Source organism: Sturnus vulgaris, chromosome 17, assembly GCF_052056855.1.
Source record: "Sturnus vulgaris isolate bStuVul1 chromosome 17, bStuVul1.hap1, whole genome shotgun sequence".
NCBI lineage: Eukaryota > Metazoa > Chordata > Aves > Passeriformes > Sturnidae > Sturnus > Sturnus vulgaris.
In genome coordinates this window covers 1-26,274 of record NC_142259.1, presented here as the reverse complement: position 1 = coordinate 26,274, position 26,274 = coordinate 1, and positions in this window count along the sequence as shown.

Genomic DNA, 26,274 nt, shown 5'->3' with positions numbered 1-26,274 from the left:
GTGTGCGATACTTCCCTCCGGGTCTTCGGGCCTTGCGAAGCTCTGTGTACTGCGAGCGCTGCTACTCGCAGCTGAGAAGGACCGTGGAGCTAGCGGCGAATTCGGAGAGCTCTTCGCTGCACTGCGCCGCTCGCAAGCGGCTTCGTTTTCGCCTTTTGCCGTCCGGCGAGAGCTGAACTCCAGCGGTCAGTTGCAGCTCTGCCCAACAGCGTGTTCTCAGTTCTGCGGGCAAGCACGCCCTCTTGCCTTGGCCCCGAGAGCAAAGCCCCGAGCGAGCACTCGACTCAGTGCAATGCACCCGGAAGGACGCTCTCGCTCGTCTTTCAAGGAGCGATTCCTAACAGCAGAAGCAGCAGAGGCACAAACTGCATGACGAGAAGGGACAACGTAGAACACGTCTCTGTCCTGGCACATTTTCGTGTGCGATACTTCCCTCCGGGTCTTCGGGCCTTGCGAAGCTCTGTGTACTGCGAGCGCTGCTACTCGCAGCTGAGAAGGACCGTGGAGCTAGCGGCGAATTCGGAGAGCTCTTCGCTGCACTGCGCCGCTCGCAAGCGGCTTCGTTCTTCGCCTTCTGCCGTCCGGCGAGAGCTGAACTCCAGCGGTCAGTTGCAGATCTGCCCAACAGCGTGTTCTCAGTTCTGCGGGCAAGCACGCCCTCTTGCCTTGGCCCCGAGTGCAAAGTCCCGAGCGAGCACTCGACTCAGTGCAATGCACCCGGAAGGACGCTCTCGCTCGTCTTTCAAGGAGCGATTCCTAACAGCAGAAGCAGCAGAGGCACAAACTGCATGACGAGAAGGGACAACGTAGAACACGTCTCTGTCCTGGCACATTTTCGTGTGCGATACTTCCCTCCGGGTCTTCGGGCCTTGCGAAGCTCTGTGTACTGCGAGCGCTGCTACTCGCAGCTGAGAAGGACCGTGGAGCTAGCGGCGAATTCGGAGAGCTCTTCGCTGCACTGCGCCGCTCGCAAGCGGCTTCGTTCTTCGCCTTCTGCCGTCCGGCGAGAGCTGAACTCCAGCGGTCAGTTGCAGCTCTGCCCAACAGCGTGTTCTCAGTTCTGCGGGCAAGCACGCCCTCTTGCCTTGGCCCCGAGTGCAAAGTCCCGAGCGAGCACTCGACTCAGTGCAATGCACCCGGAAGGACGCTCTCGCTCGTCTTTCAAGGAGCGATTCCTAACAGCAGAAGCAGCAGAGGCACAAACTGCATGACGAGAAGGGACAACGTAGAACACGTCTCTGTCCTGGCACATTTTCGTGTGCGATACTTCCCTCCGGGTCTTCGGTCCTTGCGAAGCTTTGTGTACTGCGAGCGCTGCTACTCGCAGCTGAGAAGGACCGTGGAGCTAGCGGCGAATTCGGAGAGCTCTTCGCTGCACTGCGCCGCTCGCAAGCGGCTTCGTTCTTCGCCTTCTGCCGTCCGGCGAGAGCTGAACTCCAGCGGTCAGTTGCAGCTCTGCCCAACAGCGTGTTCTCAGTTCTGCGGGCAAGCACGCCCTCTTGCCTTGGCCCCGAGTGCAAAGTCCCGAGCGAGCACTCGATTCAGTGCAATGCACCCGGAAGGACGCTCTCGCTCGTCTTTCAAGGAGCGATTACCTACAGCAGAAGCAGCAGAGGCACAAACTGCATGACGAGAAGGGACAACGTAGAACACGTCTCTGTCCTGGCACATTTCCGTGTGCCATACTTCCCTCCGGGTCTTCGGGCCTTGCGAAGCTCTGTGTACTGCGAGCGCTGCTACTCGCAGCTGAGAAGGACCGTGGAGCTAGCGGCGAATTCGGAGAGCTCTTCGCTGCACTGCGCCGCTCGCAAGCGGCTTCGTTCTTCGCCTTCTGCCGTCCGGCGAGAGCTGAACTCCAGCGGTCAGTTGCAGCTCTGCCCAACAGCGTGTTCTCAGTTCTGCGGGCAAGCACGCCCTCTTGCCTTGGCCCCGAGAGCAAAGCCCCGAGCGAGCACTCGACTCAGTGCAATGCACCCGGAAGGACGCTCTCGCTCGTCTTTCAAGGAGCGATTCCTAACAGCAGAAGCAGCAGAGGCACAAACTGCATGACGAGAAGGGACAACGTAGAACACGTCTCTGTCCTGGCACATTTTCGTGTGCGATACTTCCCTCCGGGTCTTCGGGCCTTGCGAAGCTCTGTGTACTGCGAGCGCTGCTACTCGCAGCTGAGAAGGACCGTGGAGCTAGCGGCGAATTCGGAGAGCTCTTCGCTGCACTGCGCCGCTCGCAAGCGGCTTCGTTTTCGCCTTTTGCCGTCCGGCGAGAGCTGAACTCCAGCGGTCAGTTGCAGCTCTGCCCAACAGCGTGTTCTCAGTTCTGCGGGCAAGCACGCCCTCTTGCCTTGGCCCCGAGAGCAAAGCCCCGAGCGAGCACTCGACTCAGTGCAATGCACCCGGAAGGACGCTCTCGCTCGTCTTTCAAGGAGCGATTCCTAACAGCAGAAGCAGCAGAGGCACAAACTGCATGACGAGAAGGGACAACGTAGAACACGTCTCTGTCCTGGCACATTTTCCGTGTGCGATACTTCCCTCCGGGTCTTCGGGCCTTGCGAAGCTCTGTGTACTGCGAGCGCTGCTACTCGCAGCTGAGAAGGACCGTGGAGCTAGCGGCGAATTCGGAGAGCTCTTCGCTGCACTGCGCCGCTCGCAAGCGGCTTCGTTCTTCGCCTTCTGCCGTCCGGCGAGAGCTGAACTCCAGCGGTCAGTTGCAGATCTGCCCAACAGCGTGTTCTCAGTTCTGCGGGCAAGCACGCCCTCTTGCCTTGGCCCCGAGTGCAAAGTCCCGAGCGAGCACTCGACTCAGTGCAATGCACCCGGAAGGACGCTCTCGCTCGTCTTTCAAGGAGCGATTCCTAACAGCAGAAGCAGCAGAGGCACAAACTGCATGACGAGAAGGGACAACGTAGAACACGTCTCTGTCCTGGCACATTTTCGTGTGCGATACTTCCCTCCGGGTCTTCGGGCCTTGCGAAGCTCTGTGTACTGCGAGCGCTGCTACTCGCAGCTGAGAAGGACCGTGGAGCTAGCGGCGAATTCGGAGAGCTCTTCGCTGCACTGCGCCGCTCGCAAGCGGCTTCGTTCTTCGCCTTCTGCCGTCCGGCGAGAGCTGAACTCCAGCGGTCAGTTGCAGCTCTGCCCAACAGCGTGTTCTCAGTTCTGCGGGCAAGCACGCCCTCTTGCCTTGGCCCCGAGTGCAAAGTCCCGAGCGAGCACTCGACTCAGTGCAATGCACCCGGAAGGACGCTCTCGCTCGTCTTTCAAGGAGCGATTCCTAACAGCAGAAGCAGCAGAGGCACAAACTGCATGACGAGAAGGGACAACGTAGAACACGTCTCTGTCCTGGCACATTTTCGTGTGCGATACTTCCCTCCGGGTCTTCGGGCCTTGCGAAGCTTTGTGTACTGCGAGCGCTGCTACTCGCAGCTGAGAAGGACCGTGGAGCTAGCGGCGAATTCGGAGAGCTCTTCGCTGCACTGCGCCGCTCGCAAGCGGCTTCGTTCTTCGTCTTCTGCCGTCCGGCGAGAGCTGAACTCCAGCGGTCAGTTGCAGCTCTGCCCAACAGCGTGTTCTCAGTTCTGCGGGCAAGCACGCCCTCTTGCCTTGGCCCCGAGTGCAAAGTCCCGAGCGAGCACTCGACTCAGTGCAATGCACCCGGAAGGACGCTCTCGCTCGTCTTTCAAGGAGCGATTCCTAACAGCAGAAGCAGCAGAGGCACAAACTGCATGACGAGAAGGGACAACGTAGAACACGTCTCTGTCCTGGCACATTTTCGTGTGCGATACTTCCCTCCGGGTCTTCGGGCCTTGCGAAGCTCTGTGTACTGCGAGCGCTGCTACTCGCAGCTGAGAAGGACCGTGGAGCTAGCGGCGAATTCGGAGAGCTCTTCGCTGCACTGCGCCGCTCGCAAGCGGCTTCGTTTTCGCCTTTTGCCGTCCGGCGAGAGCTGAACTCCAGCGGTCAGTTGCAGCTCTGCCCAACAGCGTGTTCTCAGTTCTGCGGGCAAGCACGCCCTCTTGCCTTGGCCCCGAGAGCAAAGCCCCGAGCGAGCACTCGACTCAGTGCAATGCACCCGGAAGGACGCTCTCGCTCGTCTTTCAAGGAGCGATTCCTAACAGCAGAAGCAGCAGAGGCACAAACTGCATGACGAGAAGGGACAACGTAGAACACGTCTCTGTCCTGGCACATTTTCGTGTGCGATACTTCCCTCCGGGTCTTCGGGCCTTGCGAAGCTCTGTGTACTGCGAGCGCTGCTACTCGCAGCTGAGAAGGACCGTGGAGCTAGCGGCGAATTCGGAGAGCTCTTCGCTGCACTGCGCCGCTCGCAAGCGGCTTCGTTCTTCGCCTTCTGCCGTCCGGCGAGAGCTGAACTCCAGCGGTCAGTTGCAGATCTGCCCAACAGCGTGTTCTCAGTTCTGCGGGCAAGCACGCCCTCTTGCCTTGGCCCCGAGTGCAAAGTCCCGAGCGAGCACTCGACTCAGTGCAATGCACCCGGAAGGACGCTCTCGCTCGTCTTTCAAGGAGCGATTCCTAACAGCAGAAGCAGCAGAGGCACAAACTGCATGACGAGAAGGGACAACGTAGAACACGTCTCTGTCCTGGCACATTTTCGTGTGCGATACTTCCCTCCGGGTCTTCGGGCCTTGCGAAGCTCTGTGTACTGCGAGCGCTGCTACTCGCAGCTGAGAAGGACCGTGGAGCTAGCGGCGAATTCGGAGAGCTCTTCGCTGCACTGCGCCGCTCGCAAGCGGCTTCGTTCTTCGCCTTCTGCCGTCCGGCGAGAGCTGAACTCCAGCGGTCAGTTGCAGCTCTGCCCAACAGCGTGTTCTCAGTTCTGCGGGCAAGCACGCCCTCTTGCCTTGGCCCCGAGTGCAAAGTCCCGAGCGAGCACTCGACTCAGTGCAATGCACCCGGAAGGACGCTCTCGCTCGTCTTTCAAGGAGCGATTCCTAACAGCAGAAGCAGCAGAGGCACAAACTGCATGACGAGAAGGGACAACGTAGAACACGTCTCTGTCCTGGCACATTTTCGTGTGCGATACTTCCCTCCGGGTCTTCGGTCCTTGCGAAGCTTTGTGCACTGCGAGCGCTGCTACTCGCAGCTGAGAAGGACCGTGGAGCTAGCGGCGAATTCGGAGAGCTCTTCGCTGCACTGCGCCGCTCGCAAGCGGCTTCGTTCTTCGCCTTCTGCCGTCCGGCGAGAGCTGAACTCCAGCGGTCAGTTGCAGCTCTGCCCAACAGCGTGTTCTCAGTTCTGCGGGCAAGCACGCCCTCTTGCCTTGGCCCCGAGTGCAAAGTCCCGAGCGAGCACTCGATTCAGTGCAATGCACCCGGAAGGACGCTCTCGCTCGTCTTTCAAGGAGCGATTACCTACAGCAGAAGCAGCAGAGGCACAAACTGCATGACGAGAAGGGACAACGTAGAACACGTCTCTGTCCTGGCACATTTCCGTGTGCCATACTTCCCTCCGGGTCTTCGGGCCTTGCGAAGCTCTGTGTACTGCGAGCGCTGCTACTCGCAGCTGAGAAGGACCGTGGAGCTAGCGGCGAATTCGGAGAGCTCTTCGCTGCACTGCGCCGCTCGCAAGCGGCTTCGTTCTTCGCCTTCTGCCGTCCGGCGAGAGCTGAACTCCAGCGGTCAGTTGCAGCTCTGCCCAACAGCGTGTTCTCAGTTCTGCGGGCAAGCACGCCCTCTTGCCTTGGCCCCGAGAGCAAAGCCCCGAGCGAGCACTCGACTCAGTGCAATGCACCCGGAAGGACGCTCTCGCTCGTCTTTCAAGGAGCGATTCCTAACAGCAGAAGCAGCAGAGGCACAAACTGCATGACGAGAAGGGACAACGTAGAACACGTCTCTGTCCTGGCACATTTTCGTGTGCGATACTTCCCTCCGGGTCTTCGGGCCTTGCGAAGCTCTGTGTACTGCGAGCGCTGCTACTCGCAGCTGAGAAGGACCGTGGAGCTAGCGGCGAATTCGGAGAGCTCTTCGCTGCACTGCGCCGCTCGCAAGCGGCTTCGTTTTCGCCTTTTGCCGTCCGGCGAGAGCTGAACTCCAGCGGTCAGTTGCAGCTCTGCCCAACAGCGTGTTCTCAGTTCTGCGGGCAAGCACGCCCTCTTGCCTTGGCCCCGAGAGCAAAGCCCCGAGCGAGCACTCGACTCAGTGCAATGCACCCGGAAGGACGCTCTCGCTCGTCTTTCAAGGAGCGATTCCTAACAGCAGAAGCAGCAGAGGCACAAACTGCATGACGAGAAGGGACAACGTAGAACACGTCTCTGTCCTGGCACATTTTCCGTGTGCGATACTTCCCTCCGGGTCTTCGGGCCTTGCGAAGCTCTGTGTACTGCGAGCGCTGCTACTCGCAGCTGAGAAGGACCGTGGAGCTAGCGGCGAATTCGGAGAGCTCTTCGCTGCACTGCGCCGCTCGCAAGCGGCTTCGTTCTTCGTCTTCTGCCGTCCGGCGAGAGCTGAACTCCAGCGGTCAGTTGCAGCTCTGCCCAACAGCGTGTTCTCAGTTCTGCGGGCAAGCACGCCCTCTTGCCTTGGCCCCGAGTGCAATGTCCCGAGCGAGCACTCGACTCAGTGCAATGCACCCGGAAGGACGCTCTCGCTCGTCTTTCAAGGAGCGATTCCTAACAGCAGAAGCAGCAGAGGCACAAACTGCATGACGAGAAGGGACAACGTAGAACACGTCTCTGTCCTGGCACATTTTCGTGTGCGATACTTCCCTCCGGGTCTTCGGGCCTTGCGAAGCTCTGTGTACTGCGAGCGCTGCTACTCGCAGCTGAGAAGGACCGTGGAGCTAGCGGCGAATTCGGAGAGCTCTTCGCTGCACTGCGCCGCTCGCAAGCGGCTTCGTTCTTCGCCTTTTGCCGTCCGGCGAGAGCTGAACTCCAGCGGTCAGTTGCAGCTCTGCCCAACAGCGTGTTCTCAGTTCTGCGGGCAAGCACGCCCTCTTGCCTTGGCCCCGAGTGCAAAGACCCGAGCGAGCACTCGATTCAGTGCAATGCACCCGGAAGGACGCTCTCGCTCGTCTTTCAAGGAGCGATTACCTACAGCAGAAGCAGCAGAGGCACAAACTGCATGACGAGAAGGGACAACGTAGAACACGTCTCTGTCCTGGCACATTTTCGTGTGCGATACTTCCCTCCGGGTCTTCGGGCCTTGCGAAGCCCTGTGTACTGCGAGCGCTGCTACTCGCAGCTGAGAAGGACCGTGGAGCTAGCGGCGAATTCGGAGAGCTCTTCGCTGCACTGCGCCGCTCGCAAGCGGCTTCGTTCTTCGCCTTCTGCCGTCCGGCGAGAGCTGAACTCCAGCGGTCAGTTGCAGCTCTGCCCAACAGCGTGTTCTCAGTTCTGCGGGCAAGCACGCCCTCTTGCCTTGGCCCCGAGTGCAAAGTCCCGAGCGAGCACTCGACTCAGTGCAATGCACCCGGAAGGACGCTCTCGCTCGTCTTTCAAGGAGCGATTACCTACAGCAAAAGCAGCAGAGGCACAAACTGCATGACGAGAAGGGACAACGTAGAACACGTCTCTGTCCTGGCACATTTTCGTGTGCGATACTTCCCTCCGGGTCTTCGGGCCTTGCGAAGCCCTGTGTACTGCGAGCGCTGCTACTCGCAGCTGAGAAGGACCGTGGAGCTAGCGGCGAATTCGGAGAGCTCTTCGCTGCACTGCGCCGCTCGCAAGCGGCTTCGTTCTTCGCCTTCTGCCGTCCGGCGAGAGCTGAACTCCAGCGGTCAGTTGCAGCTCTGCCCAACAGCGTGTTCTCAGTTCTGCGGGCAAGCACGCCCTCTTGCCTTGGCCCCGAGAGCAAAGCCCCGAGCGAGCACTCGACTCAGTGCAATGCACCCGGAAGGACGCTCTCGCTCGTCTTTCAAGGAGCGATTCCTAACAGCAGAAGCAGCAGAGGCACAAACTGCATGACGAGAAGGGACAACGTAGAACACGTCTCTGTCCTCGCACATTTTCGTGTGCCATACTTCCCTCCGGGTCTTCGGGCCTTGCGAAGCTCTGTGTACTGCGAGCGCTGCTACTCGCAGCTGAGAAGGACCGTGGAGCTAGCGGCGAATTCGGAGAGCTCTTCGCTGCACTGCGCCGCTCGCAAGCGGCTTCGTTCTTCGCCTTCTGCCGTCCGGCGAGAGCTGAACTCCAGCGGTCAGTTGCAGCTCTGCCCAACAGCGTGTTCTCAGTTCTGCGGGCAAGCACGCCCTCTTGCCTTGGCCCCGAGTGCAAAGTCCCGAGCGAGCACTCGACTCAGTGCAATGCACCCGGAAGGACGCTCTCGCTCGTCTTTCAAGGAGCGATTCCTAACAGCAGAAGCAGCAGAGGCACAAACTGCATGACGAGAAGGGACAACGTAGAACACGTCTCTGTCCTCGCACATTTTCGTGTGCGATACTTCCCTCCGGGTCTTCGGGCCTTGCGAAGCCCTGTGTACTGCGAGCGCTGCTACTCGCAGCTGAGAAGGACCGTGGAGCTAGCGGCGAATTCGGAGAGCTCTTCGCTGCACTGCGCCGCTCGCAAGCGGCTTCGTTCTTCGCCTTCTGCCGTCCGGCGAGAGCTGAACTCCAGCGGTCAGTTGCAGCTCTGCCCAACAGCGTGTTCTCAGTTCTGCGGGCAAGCACGCCCTCTTGCCTTGGCCCCGAGAGCAAAGCCCCGAGCGAGCACTCGACTCAGTGCAATGCACCCGGAAGGACGCTCTCGCTCGTCTTTCAAGGAGCGATTCCTAACAGCAGAAGCAGCAGAGGCACAAACTGCATGACGAGAAGGGACAACGTAGAACACGTCTCTGTCCTGGCACATTTCCGTGTGCCATACTTCCCTCCGGGTCTTCGGGCCTTGCGAAGCTCTGTGTACTGCGAGCGCTGCTACTCGCAGCTGAGAAGGACCGTGGAGCTAGCGGCGAATTCGGAGAGCTCTTCGCTGCACTGCGCCGCTCGCAAGCGGCTTCGTTCTTCGCCTTCTGCCGTCCGGCGAGAGCTGAACTCCAGCGGTCAGTTGCAGCTCTGCCCAACAGCGTGTTCTCAGTTCTGCGGGCAAGCACGCCCTCTTGCCTTGGCCCCGAGAGCAAAGCCCCGAGCGAGCACTCGACTCAGTGCAATGCACCCGGAAGGACGCTCTCGCTCGTCTTTCAAGGAGCGATTCCTAACAGCAGAAGCAGCAGAGGCACAAACTGCATGACGAGAAGGGACAACGTAGAACACGTCTCTGTCCTGGCACATTTCCGTGTGCCATACTTCCCTCCGGGTCTTCGGGCCTTGCGAAGCTCTGTGTACTGCGAGCGCTGCTACTCGCAGCTGAGAAGGACCGTGGAGCTAGCGGCGAATTCGGAGAGCTCTTCGCTGCACTGCGCCGCTCGCAAGCGGCTTCGTTCTTCGCCTTCTGCCGTCCGGCGAGAGCTGAACTCCAGCGGTAAGTTTCAGCTCTGCCCAACAGCGTGTTCTCAGTTCTGCGGGCAAGCACGCCCTCTTGCCTTGGCCCCGAGTGCAAAGTCCCGAGCGAGCACTCGACTCAGTGCAATGCACCCGGAAGGACGCTCTCGCTCGCCTTTCGAGGAGCGATTCCTAACAGCAGAAGCAGCAGAGGCACAAACTGCATGACGAGAAGGGACAACGTAGAACACGTCTCTGTCCTGGCACATTTTCGTGTGCCATACTTCCCTCCGGGTCTTCGGGCCTTGCGAAGCCCTGTGTACTGCGAGCGCTGCTACTCGCAGCTGAGAAGGACCGTGGAGCTAGCGGCGAATTCGGAGAGCTCTTCGCTGCACTGCGCCGCTCGCAAGCGGCTTCGTTCTTCGCCTTCTGCCGTCCGGCGAGAGCTGAACTCCAGCGGTAAGTTTCAGCTCTGCCCAACAGCGTGTTCTCAGTTCTGCGGGCAAGCACGCCCTCTTGCCTTGGCCCCGAGTGCAAAGTCCCGAGCGAGCACTCGACTCAGTGCAATGCACCCGGAAGGACGCTCTCGCTCGCCTTTCGAGGAGCGATTCCTAACAGCAGAAGCAGCAGAGGCACAAACTGCATGACGAGAAGGGACAACGTAGAACACGTCTCTGTCCTGGCACATTTTCGTGTGCGATACTTCCCTCCGGGTCTTCGGGCCTTGCGAAGCTCTGTGTACTGCGAGCGCTGCTACTCGCAGCTGAGAAGGACCGTGGAGCTAGCGGCGAATTCGGAGAGCTCTTCGCTGCACTGCGCCGCTCGCAAGCGGCTTCGTTCTTCGCCTTCTGCCGTCCGGCGAGAGCTGAACTCCAGCGGTCAGTTGCAGATCTGCCCAACAGCGTGTTCTCAGTTCTGCGGGCAAGCACGCCCTCTTGCCTTGGCCCCGAGTGCAAAGTCCCGAGCGAGCACTCGACTCAGTGCAATGCACCCGGAAGGACGCTCTCGCTCGTCTTTCAAGGAGCGATTCCTAACAGCAGAAGCAGCAGAGGCACAAACTGCATGACGAGAAGGGACAACGTAGAACACGTCTCTGTCCTGGCGCATTTTCGTGTGCGATACTTCCCTCCGGGTCTTCGGGCCTTGCGAAGCCCTGTGTACTGCGAGCGCTGCTACTCGCAGCTGAGAAGGACCGTGGAGCTAGCGGCGAATTCGGAGAGCTCTTCGCTGCACTGCGCCGCTCGCAAGCGGCTTCGTTCTTCGCCTTCTGCCGTCCGGCGAGAGCTGAACTCCAGCGGTCAGTTGCAGCTCTGCCCAACAGCGTGTTCTCAGTTCTGCGGGCAAGCACGCCCTCTTGCCTTGGCCCCGAGTGCAAAGTCCCGAGCGAGCACTCGACTCAGTGCAATGCACTCGGAAGGACGCTCTCGCTCGTCTTTCAAGGAGCGATTCCTAACAGCAGAAGCAGCAGAGGCACAAACTGCATGACGAGAAGGGACAACGTAGAACACGTCTCTGTCCTGGCGCATTTCCGTGTGCCATACTTCCCTCCGGGTCTTCGGGCCTTGCGAAGCTCTGTGTACTGCGAGCGCTGCTACTCGCAGCTGAGAAGGACCGTGGAGCTAGCGGCGAATTCGGAGAGCTCTTCGCTGCACTGCGCCGCTCGCAAGCGGCTTCGTTCTTCGCCTTCTGCCGTCCGGCGAGAGCTGAACTCCAGCGGTCAGTTGCAGCTCTGCCCAACAGCGTGTTCTCAGTTCTGCGGGCAAGCACGCCCTCTTGCCTTGGCCCCGAGAGCAAAGTCCCGAGCGAGCACTCGACTCAGTGCAATGCACCCAGACGGACGCTCTCGCTCGTCTTTCAAGGAGCGATTACCTACAGCAAAAGCAGCAGAGGCACAAACTGCATGACGAGAAGGGACAACGTAGAACACGTCTCTGTCCTGGCACATTTTCGTGTGCGATACTTCCCTCCGGGTCTTCGGGCCTTGCGAAGCTCTGTGTACTGCGAGCGCTGCTACTCGCAGCTGAGAAGGACCGTGGAGCTAGCGGCGAATTCGGAGAGCTCTTCGCTGCACTGCGCCGCTCGCAAGCGGCTTCGTTCTTCGCCTTCTGCCGTCCGGCGAGAGCTGAACTCCAGCGGTCAGTTGCAGCTCTGCCCAACAGCGTGTTCTCAGTTCTGCGGGCAAGCACGCCCTCTTGCCTTGGCCCCGAGTGCAAAGTCCCGAGCGAGCACTCGACTCAGTGCAATGCACCCGGAAGGACGCTCTCGCCCGTCTTTCAAGGAGCGATTCCTAACAGCAGAAGCAGCAGAGGCACAAACTGCATGACGAGAAGGGACAACGTAGAACACGTCTCTGTCCTGGCGCATTTCCGTGTGCCATACTTCCCTCCGCGTCTTCGGGCCTTGCGAAGCTCTGTGTACTGCGAGCGCTGCTACTCGCAGCTGAGAAGGACCGTGGAGCTAGCGGCGAATTCGGAGAGCTCTTCGCTGCACTGCGCCGCTCGCAAGCGGCTTCGTTCTTCGCCTTCTGCCGTCCGGCGAGAGCTGAACTCCAGCGGTCAGTTGCAGCTCTGCCCAACAGCGTGTTCTCAGTTCTGCGGGCAAGCACGCCCTCTTGCCTTGGCCCCGAGAGCAAAGTCCCGAGCGAGCACTCGACTCAGTGCAATGCACCCGGAAGGACGCTCTCGCTCGTCTTTCAAGGAGCGATTACCTACAGCAAAAGCAGCAGAGGCACAAACTGCATGACGAGAAGGGACAACGTAGAACACGTCTCTGTCCTGGCACATTTTCGTGTGCGATACTTCCCTCCGGGTCTTCGGGCCTTGCGAAGCTCTGTGTACTGCGAGCGCTGCTACTCGCAGCTGAGAAGGACCGTGGAGCTAGCGGCGAATTCGGAGAGCTCTTCGCTGCACTGCGCCGCTCGCAAGCGGCTTCGTTCTTCGCCTTCTGCCGTCCGGCGAGAGCTGAACTCCAGCGGTCAGTTGCAGCTCTGCCCAACAGCGTGTTCTCAGTTCTGCGGGCAAGCACGCCCTCTTGCCTTGGCCCCGAGTGCAAAGTCCCGAGCGAGCACTCGACTCAGTGCAATGCACCCGGAAGGACGCTCTCGCTCGTCTTTCAAGGAGCGATTCCTAACAGCAGAAGCAGCAGAGGCACAAACTGCATGACGAGAAGGGACAACGTAGAACACGTCTCTGTCCTGGCGCATTTTCCTGTGCGATACTTCCCTCCGGGTCTTCGGGCCTTGCGAAGCTCTGTGTACTGCGAGCGCTGCTACTCGCAGCTGAGAAGGACCGTGGAGCTAGCGGCGAATTCGGAGAGTTCTTCGCTGCACTGCGCCGCTCGCAAGCGGCTTCGTTTTCGCCTTTTGCCGTCCGGCGAGAGCTGAACTCCAGCGGTCAGTTGCAGCTCTGCCCAACAGCGTGTTCTCAGTTCTGCGGGCAAGCACGCCCTCTTGCCTTGGCCCCGAGTGCAAAGACCCGAGCGAGCACTCGACTCAGTGCAATGCACCAGGAAGGACGCTCTCGCTCGTCTTTCAAGGAGCGATTCCTAACAGCAGAAGCAGCAGAGGCACAAACTGCATGACGAGAAGGGACAACGTAGAACACGTCTCTGTCCTGGCACATTTTCGTGTGCGATACTTCCCTCCGGGTCTTCGGGCCTTGCGAAGCTCTGTGTACTGCGAGCGCTGCTACTCGCAGCTGAGAAGGACCGTGGAGCTAGCGGCGAATTCGGAGAGCTCTTCGCTGCACTGCGCCGCTCGCAAGCGGCTTCGTTCTTCGCCTTTTGCCGTCCGGCGAGAGCTGAACTCCAGCGGTCAGTTGCAGCTCTGCCCAACAGCGTGTTCTCAGTTCTGCGGGCAAGCACGCCCTCTTGCCTTGGCCCCGAGTGCAAAGTCCCGAGCGAGCACTCGACTCAGTGCAATGCACCCGGAAGGACGCTCTCGCTCGTCTTTCAAGGAGCGATTCCTAACAGCAGAAGCAGGAGAGGCACAAACTGCATGACGAGAAGGGACAACGTAGAACACGTCTCTGTCCTGGCACATTTCCGTGTGCCATACTTCCCTCCGGGTCTTCGGGCCTTGCGAAGCCCTGTGTACTGCGAGCGCTGCTACTCGCAGCTGAGAAGGACCGTGGAGCTAGCGGCGAATTCGGAGAGCTCTTCGCTGCACTGCGCCGCTCGCAAGCGGCTTCGTTCTTCGCCTTTTGCCGTCCGGCGAGAGCTGAACTCCAGCGGTCAGTTGCAGCTCTGCCCAACAGCGTGTTCTCAGTTCTGCGGGCAAGCACGCCCTCTTGCCTTGGCCCCGAGAGCAAAGTCCCGAGCGAGCACTCGACTCAGTGCAATGCACCCGGAAGGACGCTCTCGCTCGCCTTTCAAGGAGCGATTCCTAACAGCAGAAGCAGCAGAGGCACAAACTGCATGACGAGAAGGGACAACGTAGAACACGTCTCTGTCCTGGCACATTTTCGTGTGCGATACTTCCCTCCGGGTCTTCGGGCCTTGCGAAGCCCTGTGTACTGCGAGCGCTGCTACTCGCAGCTGAGAAGGACCGTGGAGCTAGCGGCGAATTCGGAGAGCTCTTCGCTGCACTGCGCCGCTCGCAAGCGGCTTCGTTCTTCGCCTTTTGCCGTCCGGCGAGAGCTGAACTCCAGCGGTCAGTTGCAGCTCTGCCCAACAGCGTGTTCTCAGTTCTGCGGGCAAGCACGCCCTCTTGCCTTGGCCCCGAGAGCAAAGTCCCGAGCGAGCACTCGACTCAGTGCAATGCACCCGGAAGGACGCTCTCGCTCGCCTTTCAAGGAGCGATTCCTAACAGCAGAAGCAGCAGAGGCACAAACTGCATGACGAGAAGGGACAACGTAGAACACGTCTCTGTCCTGGCACATTTTCGTGTGCGATACTTCCCTCCGGGTCTTCGGGCCTTGCGAAGCCCTGTGTACTGCGAGCGCTGCTACTCGCAGCTGAGAAGGACCGTGGAGCTAGCGGCGAATTCGGAGAGCTCTTCGCTGCACTGCGCCGCTCGCAAGCGGCTTCGTTCTTCGCCTTCTGCCGTCCGGCGAGAGCTGAACTCCAGCGGTCAGTTGCAGCTCTGCCCAACAGCGTGTTCTCAGTTCTGCGGGCAAGCACGCCCTCTTGCCTTGGCCCCGAGAGCAAAGTCCCGAGCGAGCACTCGACTCAGTGCAATGCACCCGGAAGGACGCTCTCGCTCGTCTTTCAAGGAGCGATTCCTAACAGCAGAAGCAGCAGAGGCACAAACTGCATGACGAGAAGGGACAACGTAGAACACGTCTCTGTCCTGGCACATTTGCGTGTGCGATACTTCCCTCCGGGTCTTCGGGCCTTGCGAAGCCCTGTGTACTGCGAGCGCTGCTACTCGCAGCTGAGAAGGACCGTGGAGCTAGCGGCGAATTCGGAGAGCTCTTCGCTGCACTGCGCCGCTCGCAAGCGGCTTCGTTCTTCGCCTTCTGCCGTCCGGCGAGAGCTGAACTCCAGCGGTCAGTTGCAGCTCTGCCCAACAGCGTGTTCTCAGTTCTGCGGGCAAGCACGCCCTCTTGCCTTGGCCCCGAGTGCAAAGTCCCGAGCGAGCACTCGACTCAGTGCAATGCACCCGGAAGGACGCTCTCGCTCGTCTTTCAAGGAGCGATTCCTAACAGCAGAAGCAGCAGAGGCACAAACTGCATGACGAGAAGGGACAACGTAGAACACGTCTCTGTCCTGGCACATTTTCGTGTGCGATACTTCCCTCCGGGTCTTCGGGCCTTGCGAAGCCCTGTGTACTGCGAGCGCTGCTACTCGCAGCTGAGAAGGACCGTGGAGCTAGCGGCGAATTCGGAGAGCTCTTCGCTGCACTGCGCCGCTCGCAAGCGGCTTCGTTCTTCGCCTTCTGCCGTCCGGCGAGAGCTGAACTCCAGCGGTCAGTTGCAGCTCTGCCCAACAGCGTGTTCTCAGTTCTGCGGGCAAGCACGCCCTCTTGCCTTGGCCCCGAGAGCAAAGTCCCGAGCGAGCACTCGACTCAGTGCAATGCACCCGGAAGGACGCTCTCGCTCGCCTTTCAAGGAGCGATTCCTAACAGCAGAAGCAGCAGAGGCACAAACTGCATGACGAGAAGGGACAACGTAGAACACGTCTCTGTCCTGGCACATTTTCGTGTGCGATACTTCCCTCCGGGTCTTCGGGCCTTGCGAAGCCCTGTGTACTGCGAGCGCTGCTACTCGCAGCTGAGAAGGACCGTGGAGCTAGCGGCGAATTCGGAGAGCTCTTCGCTGCACTGCGCCGCTCGCAAGCGGCTTCGTTCTTCGCCTTTTGCCGTCCGGCGAGAGCTGAACTCCAGCGGTCAGTTGCAGCTCTGCCCAACAGCGTGTTCTCAGTTCTGCGGGCAAGCACGCCCTCTTGCCTTGGCCCCGAGAGCAAAGTCCCGAGCGAGCACTCGACTCAGTGCAATGCACCCGGAAGGACGCTCTCGCTCGCCTTTCAAGGAGCGATTCCTAACAGCAGAAGCAGCAGAGGCACAAACTGCATGACGAGAAGGGACAACGTAGAACACGTCTCTGTCCTGGCACATTTTCGTGTGCGATACTTCCCTCCGGGTCTTCGGGCCTTGCGAAGCCCTGTGTACTGCGAGCGCTGCTACTCGCAGCTGAGAAGGACCGTGGAGCTAGCGGCGAATTCGGAGAGCTCTTCGCTGCACTGCGCCGCTCGCAAGCGGCTTCGTTCTTCGCCTTCTGCCGTCCGGCGAGAGCTGAACTCCAGCGGTCAGTTGCAGCTCTGCCCAACAGCGTGTTCTCAGTTCTGCGGGCAAGCACGCCCTCTTGCCTTGGCCCCGAGAGCAAAGTCCCGAGCGAGCACTCGACTCAGTGCAATGCACCCGGAAGGACGCTCTCGCTCGTCTTTCAAGGAGCGATTCCTAACAGCAGAAGCAGCAGAGGCACAAACTGCATGACGAGAAGGGACAACGTAGAACACGTCTCTGTCCTGGCACATTTGCGTGTGCGATACTTCCCTCCGGGTCTTCGGGCCTTGCGAAGCCCTGTGTACTGCGAGCGCTGCTACTCGCAGCTGAGAAGGACCGTGGAGCTAGCGGCGAATTCGGAGAGCTCTTCGCTGCACTGCGCCGCTCGCAAGCGGCTTCGTTCTTCGCCTTCTGCCGTCCGGCGAGAGCTGAACTCCAGCGGTCAGTTGCAGCTCTGCCCAACAGCGTGTTCTCAGTTCTGCGGGCAAGCACGCCCTCTTGCCTTGGCCCCGAGTGCAAAGTCCCGAGCGAGCACTCGACTCAGTGCAATGCACCCGGAAGGACGCTCTCGCTCGTCTTTCAAGGAGCGATTCCTAACAGCAGAAGCAGCAGAGGCACAAACTGCATGACGAGAAGGGACAACGTAGAACACGTCTCTGTCCTGGCACATTTTCGTGTGCGATACTTCCCTCCGGGTCTTCGGGCCTTGCGAAGCCCTGTGTACTGCGAGCGCTGCTACTCGCAGCTGAGAAGGACCGTGGAGCTAGCGGCGAATTCGGAGAGCTCTTCGCTGCACTGCGCCGCTCGCAAGCGGCTTCGTTCTTCGCCTTCTGCCGTCCGGCGAGAGCTGAACTCCAGCGGTCAGTTGCAGCTCTGCCCAACAGCGTGTTCTCAGTTCTGCGGGCAAGCACGCCCTCTTGCCTTGGCCCCGAGAGCAAAGCCCCGAGCGAGCACTCGACTCAGTGCAATGCACCCGGAAGGACGCTCTCGCTCGTCTTTCAAGGAGCGATTCCTAACAGCAGAAGCAGCAGAGGCACAAACTGCATGACGAGAAGGGACAACGTAGAACACGTCTCTGTCCTGGCACATTTCCGTGTGCCATACTTCCCTCCGGGTCTTCGGGCCTTGCGAAGCTCTGTGTACTGCGAGCGCTGCTACTCGCAGCTGAGAAGGACCGTGGAGCTAGCGGCGAATTCGGAGAGCTCTTCGCTGCACTGCGCCGCTCGCAAGCGGCTTCGTTCTTCGCCTTCTGCCGTCCGGCGAGAGCTGAACTCCAGCGGTCAGTTGCAGCTCTGCCCAACAGCGTGTTCTCAGTTCTGCGGGCAAGCACGCCCTCTTGCCTTGGCCCCGAGAGCAAAGCCCCGAGCGAGCACTCGACTCAGTGCAATGCACCCGGAAGGACGCTCTCGCTCGTCTTTCAAGGAGCGATTCCTAACAGCAGAAGCAGCAGAGGCACAAACTGCATGACGAGAAGGGACAACGTAGAACACGTCTCTGTCCTCGCACATTTCCGTGTGCCATACTTCCCTCCGGGTCTTCGGGCCTTGCGAAGCTCTGTGTACTGCGAGCGCTGCTACTCGCAGCTGAGAAGGACCGTGGAGCTAGCGGCGAATTCGGAGAGCTCTTCGCTGCACTGCGCCGCTCGCAAGCGGCTTCGTTCTTCGCCTTCTGCCGTCCGGCGAGAGCTGAACTCCAGCGGTCAGTTGCAGCTCTGCCCAACAGCGTGTTCTCAGTTCTGCGGGCAAGCACGCCCTCTTGCCTTGGCCCCGAGAGCAAAGTCCCGAGCGAGCACTCGACTCAGTGCAATGCACCCGGAAGGACGCTCTCGCTCGCCTTTCAAGGAGCGATTCCTAACAGCAGAAGCAGCAGAGGCACAAACTGCATGACGAGAAGGGACAACGTAGAACACGTCTCTGTCCTGGCACATTTTCGTGTGCGATACTTCCCTCCGGGTCTTCGGGCCTTGCGAAGCCCTGTGTACTGCGAGCGCTGCTACTCGCAGCTGAGAAGGACCGTGGAGCTAGCGGCGAATTCGGAGAGCTCTTCGCTGCACTGCGCCGCTCGCAAGCGGCTTCGTTCTTCGCCTTCTGCCGTCCGGCGAGAGCTGAACTCCAGCGGTCAGTTGCAGCTCTGCCCAACAGCGTGTTCTCAGTTCTGCGGGCAAGCACGCCCTCTTGCCTTGGCCCCGAGAGCAAAGTCCCGAGCGAGCACTCGACTCAGTGCAATGCACCCGGAAGGACGCTCTCGCTCGTCTTTCAAGGAGCGATTCCTAACAGCACAAGCAGCAGAGGCACAAACTGCATGACGAGAAGGGACAACGTAGAACACGTCTCTGTCCTGGCACATTTTCGTGTGCGATACTTCCCTCCGGGTCTTCGGGCCTTGCGAAGCCCTGTGTACTGCGAGCGCTGCTACTCGCAGCTGAGAAGGACCGTGGAGCTAGCGGCGAATTCGGAGAGCTCTTCGCTGCACTGCGCCGCTCGCAAGCGGCTTCGTTCTTCGCCTTCTGCCGTCCGGCGAGAGCTGAACTCCAGCGGTCAGTTGCAGCTCTGCCCAACAGCGTGTTCTCAGTTCTGCGGGCAAGCACGCCCTCTTGCCTTAGCCCCGAGAGCAAAGTCCCGAGCGAGCACTCGACTCAGTGCAATGCACCCGGAAGGACGCTCTCGCTCGCCTTTCAAGGAGCGATTCCTAACAGCAGAAGCAGCAGAGGCACAAACTGCATGACGAGAAGGGACAACGTAGAACACGTCTCTGTCCTGGCACATTTTCGTGTGCGATACTTCCCTCCGGGTCTTCGGGCCTTGCGAAGCTCTGTGTACTGCGAGCGCTGCTACTCGCAGCTGAGAAGGACCGTGGAGCTAGCGGCGAATTCGGAGAGCTCTTCGCTGCACTGCGCCGCTCGCAAGCGGCTTCGTTCTTCGCCTTCTGCCGTCCGGCGAGAGCTGAACTCCAGCGGTCAGTTGCAGCTCTGCCCAACAGCGTGTTCTCAGTTCTGCGGGCAAGCACGCCCTCTTGCCTTGGCCCCGAGAGCAAAGCCCCGAGCGAGCACTCGACTCAGTGCAATGCACCCGGAAGGACGCTCTCGCTCGTCTTTCAAGGAGCGATTCCTAACAGCAGAAGCAGCAGAGGCACAAACTGCATGACGAGAAGGGACAACGTAGAACACGTCTCTGTCCTGGCACATTTCCGTGTGCCATACTTCCCTCCGGGTCTTCGGGCCTTGCGAAGCTCTGTGTACTGCGAGCGCTGCTACTCGCAGCTGAGAAGGACCGTGGAGCTAGCGGCGAATTCGGAGAGCTCTTCGCTGCACTGCGCCGCTCGCAAGCGGCTTCGTTCTTCGCCTTCTGCCGTCCGGCGAGAGCTGAACTCCAGCGGTCAGTTGCAGCTCTGCCCAACAGCGTGTTCTCAGTTCTGCGGGCAAGCACGCCCTCTTGCCTTGGCCCCGAGAGCAAAGCCCCGAGCGAGCACTCGACTCAGTGCAATGCACCCGGAAGGACGCTCTCGCTCGTCTTTCAAGGAGCGATTCCTAACAGCACAAGCAGCAGAGGCACAAACTGCATGACGAGAAGGGACAACGTAGAACACGTCTCTGTCCTGGCACATTTCCGTGTGCCATACTTCCCTCCGGGTCTTCGGGCCTTGCGAAGCTCTGTGTACTGCGAGCGCTGCTACTCGCAGCTGAGAAGGACCGTGGAGCTAGCGGCGAATTCGGAGAGCTCTTCGCTGCACTGCGCCGCTCGCAAGCGGCTTCGTTCTTCGCCTTCTGCCGTCCGGCGAGAGCTGAACTCCAGCGGTCAGTTGCAGCTCTGCCCAACAGCGTGTTCTCAGTTCTGCGGGCAAGCACGCCCTCTTGCCTTGGCCCCGAGAGCAAAGCCCCGAGCGAGCACTCGACTCAGTGCAATGCACCCGGAAGGACGCTCTCGCTCGCCTTTCAAGGAGCGATTCCTAACAGCAGAAGCAGCAGAGGCACAAACTGCATGACGAGAAGGGACAACGTAGAACACGTCTCTGTCCTGGCACATTTCCGTGTGCCATACTTCCCTCCGGGTCTTCGGGCCTTGCGAAGCTCTGTGTACTGCGAGCGCTGCTACTCGCAGCTGAGAAGGACCGTGGAGCTAGCGGCGAATTCGGAGAGCTCTTCGCTGCACTGCGCCGCTCGCAAGCGGCTTCGTTCTTCGCCTTCTGCCGTCCGGCGAGAGCTGAACTCCAGCGGTCAGTTGCAGCTCTGCCCAACAGCGTGTTCTCAGTTCTGCGGGCAAGCACGCCCTCTTGCCTTGGCCCCGAGAGCAAAGCCCCGAGCGAGCACTCGACTCAGTGCAATGCACCCGGAAGGACGCTCTCGCTCGTCTTTCAAGGAGCGATTCCTAACAGCAGAAGCAGCAGAGGCACAAACTGCATGACGAGAAGGGACAACGTAGAACACGTCTCTGTCCTGGCACATTTTCGTGTGCGATACTTCCCTCCGGGTCTTCGGGCCTTGCGAAGCTCTGTGTACTGCGAGCGCTGCTACTCGCAGCTGAGAAGGACCGTGGAGCTAGCGGCGAATTCGGAGAGCTCTTCGCTGCACTGCGCCGCTCGCAAGCGGCTTCGTTTTCGCCTTTTGCCGTCCGGCGAGAGCTGAACTCCAGCGGTCAGTTGCAGCTCTGCCCAACAGCGTGTTCTCAGTTCTGCGGGCAAGCACGCCCTCTTGCCTTGGCCCCGAGAGCAAAGCCCCGAGCGAGCACTCGACTCAGTGCAATGCACCCGGAAGGACGCTCTCGCTCGTCTTTCAAGGAGCGATTCCTAACAGCAGAAGCAGCAGAGGCACAAACTGCATGACGAGAAGGGACAACGTAGAACACGTCTCTGTCCTGGCACATTTTCGTGTGCGATACTTCCCTCCGGGTCTTCGGGCCTTGCGAAGCTCTGTGTACTGCGAGCGCTGCTACTCGCAGCTGAGAAGGACCGTGGAGCTAGCGGCGAATTCGGAGAGCTCTTCGCTGCACTGCGCCGCTCGCAAGCGGCTTCGTTCTTCGCCTTCTGCCGTCCGGCGAGAGCTGAACTCCAGCGGTCAGTTGCAGCTCTGCCCAACAGCGTGTTCTCAGTTCTGCGGGCAAGCACGCCCTCTTGCCTTGGCCCCGAGAGCAAAGCCCCGAGCGAGCACTCGACTCAGTGCAATGCACCCGGAAGGACGCTCTCGCTCGCCTTTCAAGGAGCGATTCCTAACAGCAGAAGCAGCAGAGGCACAAACTGCATGACGAGAAGGGACAACGTAGAACACGTCTCTGTCCTGGCACATTTCCGTGTGCCATACTTCCCTCCGGGTCTTCGGGCCTTGCGAAGCTCTGTGTACTGCGAGCGCTGCTACTCGCAGCTGAGAAGGACCGTGGAGCTAGCGGCGAATTCGGAGAGCTCTTCGCTGCACTGCGCCGCTCGCAAGCGGCTTCGTTCTTCGCCTTCTGCCGTCCGGCGAGAGCTGAACTCCAGCGGTCAGTTGCAGCTCTGCCCAACAGCGTGTTCTCAGTTCTGCGGGCAAGCACGCCCTCTTGCCTTGGCCCCGAGAGCAAAGCCCCGAGCGAGCACTCGACTCAGTGCAATGCACCCGGAAGGACGCTCTCGCTCGTCTTTCAAGGAGCGATTCCTAACAGCAGAAGCAGCAGAGGCACAAACTGCATGACGAGAAGGGACAACGTAGAACACGTCTCTGTCCTGGCACATTTTCGTGTGCGATACTTCCCTCCGGGTCTTCGGGCCTTGCGAAGCTCTGTGTACTGCGAGCGCTGCTACTCGCAGCTGAGAAGGACCGTGGAGCTAGCGGCGAATTCGGAGAGCTCTTCGCTGCACTGCGCCGCTCGCAAGCGGCTTCGTTTTCGCCTTTTGCCGTCCGGCGAGAGCTGAACTCCAGCGGTCAGTTGCAGCTCTGCCCAACAGCGTGTTCTCAGTTCTGCGGGCAAGCACGCCCTCTTGCCTTGGCCCCGAGAGCAAAGCCCCGAGCGAGCACTCGACTCAGTGCAATGCACCCGGAAGGACGCTCTCGCTCGTCTTTCAAGGAGCGATTCCTAACAGCAGAAGCAGCAGAGGCACAAACTGCATGACGAGAAGGGACAACGTAGAACACGTCTCTGTCCTGGCACATTTTCGTGTGCGATACTTCCCTCCGGGTCTTCGGGCCTTGCGAAGCTCTGTGTACTGCGAGCGCTGCTACTCGCAGCTGAGAAGGACCGTGGAGCTAGCGGCGAATTCGGAGAGCTCTTCGCTGCACTGCGCCGCTCGCAAGCGGCTTCGTTCTTCGCCTTCTGCCGTCCGGCGAGAGCTGAACTCCAGCGGTCAGTTGCAGATCTGCCCAACAGCGTGTTCTCAGTTCTGCGGGCAAGCACGCCCTCTTGCCTTGGCCCCGAGTGCAAAGTCCCGAGCGAGCACTCGACTCAGTGCAATGCACCCGGAAGGACGCTCTCGCTCGTCTTTCAAGGAGCGATTCCTAACAGCAGAAGCAGCAGAGGCACAAACTGCATGACGAGAAGGGACAACGTAGAACACGTCTCTGTCCTGGCACATTTTCGTGTGCGATACTTCCCTCCGGGTCTTCGGGCCTTGCGAAGCTCTGTGTACTGCGAGCGCTGCTACTCGCAGCTGAGAAGGACCGTGGAGCTAGCGGCGAATTCGGAGAGCTCTTCGCTGCACTGCGCCGCTCGCAAGCGGCTTCGTTCTTCGCCTTCTGCCGTCCGGCGAGAGCTGAACTCCAGCGGTCAGTTGCAGCTCTGCCCAACAGCGTGTTCTCAGTTCTGCGGGCAAGCACGCCCTCTTGCCTTGGCCCCGAGTGCAAAGTCCCGAGCGAGCACTCGACTCAGTGCAATGCACCCGGAAGGACGCTCTCGCTCGTCTTTCAAGGAGCGATTCCTAACAGCAGAAGCAGCAGAGGCACAAACTGCATGACGAGAAGGGACAACGTAGAACACGTCTCTGTCCTGGCACATTTTCGTGTGCGATACTTCCCTCCGGGTCTTCGGTCCTTGCGAAGCTTTGTGTACTGCGAGCGCTGCTACTCGCAGCTGAGAAGGACCGTGGAGCTAGCGGCGAATTCGGAGAGCTCTTCGCTGCACTGCGCCGCTCGCAAGCGGCTTCGTTCTTCGCCTTCTGCCGTCCGGCGAGAGCTGAACTCCAGCGGTCAGTTGCAGCTCTGCCCAACAGCGTGTTCTCAGTTCTGCGGGCAAGCACGCCCTCTTGCCTTGGCCCCGAGTGCAAAGTCCCGAGCGAGCACTCGATTCAGTGCAATGCACCCGGAAGGACGCTCTCGCTCGTCTTTCAAGGAGCGATTACCTACAGCAGAAGCAGCAGAGGCACAAACTGCATGACGAGAAGGGACAACGTAGAACACGTCTCTGTCCTGGCACATTTCCGTGTGCCATACTTCCCTCCGGGTCTTCGGGCCTTGCGAAGCTCTGTGTACTGCGAGCGCTGCTACTCGCAGCTGAGAAGGACCGTGGAGCTAGCGGCGAATTCGGAGAGCTCTTCGCTGCACTGCGCCGCTCGCAAGCGGCTTCGTTCTTCGCCTTCTGCCGTCCGGCGAGAGCTGAACTCCAGCGGTCAGTTGCAGCTCTGCCCAACAGCGTGTTCTCAGTTCTGCGGGCAAGCACGCCCTCTTGCCTTGGCCCCGAGAGCAAAGCCCCGAGCGAGCACTCGACTCAGTGCAATGCACCCGGAAGGACGCTCTCGCTCGTCTTTCAAGGAGCGATTCCTAACAGCAGAAGCAGCAGAGGCACAAACTGCATGACGAGAAGGGACAACGTAGAACACGTCTCTGTCCTGGCACATTTTCGTGTGCGATACTTCCCTCCGGGTCTTCGGGCCTTGCGAAGCTCTGTGTACTGCGAGCGCTGCTACTCGCAGCTGAGAAGGACCGTGGAGCTAGCGGCGAATTCGGAGAGCTCTTCGCTGCACTGCGCCGCTCGCAAGCGGCTTCGTTTTCGCCTTTTGCCGTCCGGCGAGAGCTGAACTCCAGCGGTCAGTTGCAGCTCTGCCCAACAGCGTGTTCTCAGTTCTGCGGGCAAGCACGCCCTCTTGCCTTGGCCCCGAGAGCAAAGCCCCGAGCGAGCACTCGACTCAGTGCAATGCACCCGGAAGGACGCTCTCGCTCGTCTTTCAAGGAGCGATTCCTAACAGCAGAAGCAGCAGAGGCACAAACTGCATGACGAGAAGGGACAACGTAGAACACGTCTCTGTCCTGGCACATTTTCCGTGTGCGATACTTCCCTCCGGGTCTTCGGGCCTTGCGAAGCTCTGTGTACTGCGAGCGCTGCTACTCGCAGCTGAGAAGGACCGTGGAGCTAGCGGCGAATTCGGAGAGCTCTTCGCTGCACTGCGCCGCTCGCAAGCGGCTTCGTTCTTCGCCTTCTGCCGTCCGGCGAGAGCTGAACTCCAGCGGTCAGTTGCAGATCTGCCCAACAGCGTGTTCTCAGTTCTGCGGGCAAGCACGCCCTCTTGCCTTGGCCCCGAGTGCAAAGTCCCGAGCGAGCACTCGACTCAGTGCAATGCACCCGGAAGGACGCTCTCGCTCGTCTTTCAAGGAGCGATTCCTAACAGCAGAAGCAGCAGAGGCACAAACTGCATGACGAGAAGGGACAACGTAGAACACGTCTCTGTCCTGGCACATTTTCGTGTGCGATACTTCCCTCCGGGTCTTCGGGCCTTGCGAAGCTCTGTGTACTGCGAGCGCTGCTACTCGCAGCTGAGAAGGACCGTGGAGCTAGCGGCGAATTCGGAGAGCTCTTCGCTGCACTGCGCCGCTCGCAAGCGGCTTCGTTCTTCGCCTTCTGCCGTCCGGCGAGAGCTGAACTCCAGCGGTCAGTTGCAGCTCTGCCCAACAGCGTGTTCTCAGTTCTGCGGGCAAGCACGCCCTCTTGCCTTGGCCCCGAGTGCAAAGTCCCGAGCGAGCACTCGACTCAGTGCAATGCACCCGGAAGGACGCTCTCGCTCGTCTTTCAAGGAGCGATTCCTAACAGCAGAAGCAGCAGAGGCACAAACTGCATGACGAGAAGGGACAACGTAGAACACGTCTCTGTCCTGGCACATTTTCGTGTGCGATACTTCCCTCCGGGTCTTCGGGCCTTGCGAAGCTTTGTGTACTGCGAGCGCTGCTACTCGCAGCTGAGAAGGACCGTGGAGCTAGCGGCGAATTCGGAGAGCTCTTCGCTGCACTGCGCCGCTCGCAAGCGGCTTCGTTCTTCGTCTTCTGCCGTCCGGCGAGAGCTGAACTCCAGCGGTCAGTTGCAGCTCTGCCCAACAGCGTGTTCTCAGTTCTGCGGGCAAGCACGCCCTCTTGCCTTGGCCCCGAGTGCAATGTCCCGAGCGAGCACTCGACTCAGTGCAATGCACCCGGAAGGACGCTCTCGCTCGTCTTTCAAGGAGCGATTCCTAACAGCAGAAGCAGCAGAGGCACAAACTGCATGACGAGAAGGGACAACGTAGAACACGTCTCTGTCCTGGCACATTTTCGTGTGCGATACTTCCCTCCGGGTCTTCGGGCCTTGCGAAGCTCTGTGTACTGCGAGCGCTGCTACTCGCAGCTGAGAAGGACCGTGGAGCTAGCGGCGAATTCGGAGAGCTCTTCGCTGCACTGCGCCGCTCGCAAGCGGCTTCGTTTTCGCCTTTTGCCGTCCGGCGAGAGCTGAACTCCAGCGGTCAGTTGCAGCTCTGCCCAACAGCGTGTTCTCAGTTCTGCGGGCAAGCACGCCCTCTTGCCTTGGCCCCGAGAGCAAAGCCCCGAGCGAGCACTCGACTCAGTGCAATGCACCCGGAAGGACGCTCTCGCTCGTCTTTCAAGGAGCGATTCCTAACAGCAGAAGCAGCAGAGGCACAAACTGCATGACGAGAAGGGACAACGTAGAACACGTCTCTGTCCTGGCACATTTTCGTGTGCGATACTTCCCTCCGGGTCTTCGGGCCTTGCGAAGCTCTGTGTACTGCGAGCGCTGCTACTCGCAGCTGAGAAGGACCGTGGAGCTAGCGGCGAATTCGGAGAGCTCTTCGCTGCACTGCGCCGCTCGCAAGCGGCTTCGTTCTTCGCCTTCTGCCGTCCGGCGAGAGCTGAACTCCAGCGGTCAGTTGCAGATCTGCCCAACAGCGTGTTCTCAGTTCTGCGGGCAAGCACGCCCTCTTGCCTTGGCCCCGAGTGCAAAGTCCCGAGCGAGCACTCGACTCAGTGCAATGCACCCA